The 3,785-nt window shown below is 37.8% G+C and overlaps 1 long non-coding RNA gene across 1 annotated transcript; it reads left to right on the plus strand.

Annotated features, from left to right (window-relative positions):
* The first annotated feature begins 1,940 nt into the window (after positions 1-1,940).
* Positions 1,941-3,224, plus strand: LOC118766967. The gene is made up of 3 exons (XR_005002886.1): positions 1,941-2,084; positions 2,943-2,946; positions 3,214-3,224. It is a non-coding gene; the product is annotated as an uncharacterized LOC118766967 (long non-coding RNA).
* Positions 3,225-3,785: the final 561 nt, after the last annotated feature.

Raw genomic sequence — 3,785 nt, forward strand, 5'->3', positions numbered from 1 at the left:
ATTCATATATACATATATATTACATGCATACATACAAACACACACAACGAATATATTGTGTGTATGTATATGCATATACATATACACATATATATATATATTTATGAATATATATATATATATATATAATATATATATATATATATACATATGTATAATATTATATACACTATAGTTGAGTATATGTTATATATATAATAAATATATACATATAATATATACATATATATATATAGCCTATATATATACATTATATATAATATATATAGATACATATATACCTACATATATTATATACATATATATATGAACATATTTATATAATATGTATGTATATTTATATATGGATGTAATATATATATATTGAAAAATATACATGGTGTGTTGTGTGTGTTTGTGTATACACAGGAAGAAGTTAGTGTGACTGGATTACAAGAATTCCTATTCTGTTCCCCACTCACCACTAGGGGAAGAAATCATCGACTTGCTTAAGTTTCAAAACCGTAATCAGGGCCGTAGATAACCTGGCTTCCTACTCGAGCACTAACTTGAAATTAAATATAGGAAATGATTGTATTGTCTTAGATAGGATGTAGCAAAGCAGAGGTCTATTTCATGACTACCGTCCCTGTTTAATACTGCTTACTTTCAGTAAACCCCACGTCTTTTTCTGTTGAGGAAATCTGAAGAGTACATATTTGGCTTCCACGAAATCAGAAACATCAACCTATACTGTATAGGTTCCCTACGAGCTTCGGTGGGAATATAAGTTCACATGTGCTCCCCGGTTACATGCAAACATACTTTGAGATTATGCGAACCGCAGCAGTTCGTTTTGCCGTCGATTGTCGACCGTCGCAGAGGATTAGCTAAACAAGTCACCGTCGATTATCGGAACAAACTACATCCGGTAGTTGGGCTTTGGTACGGGAGTTCCAGAGTTTTGAGGAGTGTGGAACCACCTCTTAGGTCTTCTCTTACCCTGGGTAGTAGTCTTGTTCGCAGGTCTTCTCTGACCCAGAGTAGTAGCACACGTCAGGGTTTCAGCTATGGATTAACTACCATGAGTACAAACCCGCTCAAACTCAGTCTACGTCTGTTCCGATAAATCGGTGATGACCTGCTTAGCGAGTCCTCTGCGATAGTCGACATTCGATGGCAAGATTAGCTGCTACGGATCACACAATCCCAAAATATGTTTGCATGTAACCGAGGACCATATGTGAACTTGTATCCCCTGAAGCTCGGACACGAACTCCAACACCTCAACAACGAATGGCGACTGTGAATGACATCAGCGCTATCCACTGCACTTGTTCTCTTAGTGGAACATTTGTCAAATTTAGAAGCTGGATTCTTGGAGTCCAGGCAGAAGCATTACTTTGCCTGCTGGAACGTTAGGGCCGACTGCCGGATGTGGTCAACATTCGTGAGGAACGTGATGAACGCGTTGGTCGGACCCGGCTCAATCCACCTTGGGTGAATACCGGCTGCAAGTTCAAGTATATGTAGTGGGTTGTCCGGAAAGTTCGTGCCGATTTTTAAAGGGAAGAAAAAGGTTAATAAATACTTGCCGTTACATTTTTAATCAACCAAATATGAAACATTTTGTTGCACAATGCGTCTCCATTTTTCCTTTAACTTGAAAATACCCTCTTCCCAGAATTGAGGTGGCTTCATGCCAAAGAATTCATCAAGGTATCTTTTTACGTCATCCAAGGAATTGAATTTTTTACCATTAAGACTATTATGCAGAGACCTGAATAAGTAGAAATCCGAAGGAGCAATATCTGGTGAATATGGAGGGTGGGGTAACACATCCCATCCGAGCTGCAGCAATTTTTGTCTGGTTCCCAAAGCATCAAGTACCGAAAATGAACTTTCTTATCTTCCATTTTAAAGGTTTACAGAATTAACACAGGTTATAGGAACATAAACCTTCTTCCACGAAAAGATAGCTTAAACTGTGCTCTAAATGGAGGTATAGTCAAATCCTATTTTATAGACTCAACCATGTTCTAAAATAAGTCGAAAGGTAAGCTACTATAAATCGGCACGAACTTTCCCGACAACCCAATATTTCGGTTCTTTGTGAATAATCTAAAAATATATGCCTAAGAACAGGAATACTTTGAAAAGCCTTGACCTGGTTACGACATTCTCAAGGAATATAAAATTGGATTTGGATCAGAACAAATGTTCCTACATAATAGCAGAAACAAGGGAGAACTTCAAACCCACATATTGAGTTGTCAGATAAATTCGTTCGTTTTTTTTTTACTACTCGGCTCCCTGTAGTCATACGTCTGTAAAAGAGGTAACACTTATTCAAATTTCAAACGCAATGAATAAAAGTTGTAGAGTAAGAATAGAACTACAAAAAAGGCATAAAACACCATCATAAAAATATTTTTCGTGTAAATTCAAATAACACTGGAACGGATTAGATTAATATGTATGTGTGTGTGTGTGTGTGTGTGTGTGTGTGCGTGCGTATATATATATATATATATATACTCTTTACGCTCTTTACTCTTTTACTTGTTTCAGTGGCCATCCTGGAGCACCGCCTTTAGTCGAGCAAATCGACCCAAGGACTTTTCTTTGTAAGCCTAGTACTTATTCTATCGGTCTTTTTTGCTGAACCGCTAAGTTACGGGGACGTAAACACACCAGCATCGGTTGTCAAGTGATGTTGGGGGACAAACACAGGCACACACACATACACACACACACACACACACACACACATATATATATATATATATATATATATATATATATATACATATATACATACATATATACGACGGGCTTTTTCCAGTTTCCGTCTACCAAATCCACTCACAAGGCTTTGGTCGGCCCGAGGCCATAGTAGAAGACACTTGCCCAAGTAGCCACGCAGTGGGACTGAACCCGGAGCCACGTGGTTGGTAAGCAAGCTACGTACCACACAGCCGCACACTAGCTTGAAAGTCGCACTCCGTGCGGACTTTTGATTTTGCTCTTGCGAGAGAGAGCAATAATAATAAAGCATTTGTTGGTACCCTACCAGATTTCTATCACAGACTATCTCATTTGGAAAATTTTTGCATCACTGTGACATTTTGAGATCAACGTAAAGCAGCAGTATAAACAACATTCTTTGTTTTACCATTTGGTGTGAGTATAAAGAGATTGTTGCTATTTCCAGCTCTGAAACAACCAACATAGATCTGACCATGCGAAAATCTCTTCTGCATGAGGTGAAGATCGAATATTTTCAGTTATTGTTCTTGACTCTTGACTCTTTGACATCGCAAAACTAACTCTTACTAGAATTTGAAGTGTCTCGAAACCAAAGGGCATATCTGCTGGAATCAACGGAATACTTGGAATAAACATATTTTCTCCCTTTCCTTGTCCAGTAAGGATTGTTGTTTCCATAAGATGTGAATGCATTTGCCTGACAATTAGTTGTTCGATTGCAGAGTTTTGGAGGATCCAGATTTCTCAAAAGCATGACTGAAACTTTTTTCTTCAATGTCTGTTTGTGAGAAAACATTCCAGGAGGATCCAAAGAGCTAAGAAACGCAGTAGAGTAATTCACGGCCCTGTTGGGGTCCAATATCAATTGTATTGGTTGATTGCATAAGTTTCCAATTGACAACCGGAACAGTTTCATTCTTTGGTGCAAATATGGCGCTTTCACAAAGTCAGTCATGATCTTGAAAATTATGTCCAATGTCTGAGTAAACCTTGATAATCAACTCTTCTACAGTTTTGACCAAAATGTCACAGCCATG

Source organism: Octopus sinensis, linkage group LG18, assembly GCF_006345805.1.
Source record: "Octopus sinensis linkage group LG18, ASM634580v1, whole genome shotgun sequence".
NCBI lineage: Eukaryota > Metazoa > Mollusca > Cephalopoda > Octopoda > Octopodidae > Octopus > Octopus sinensis.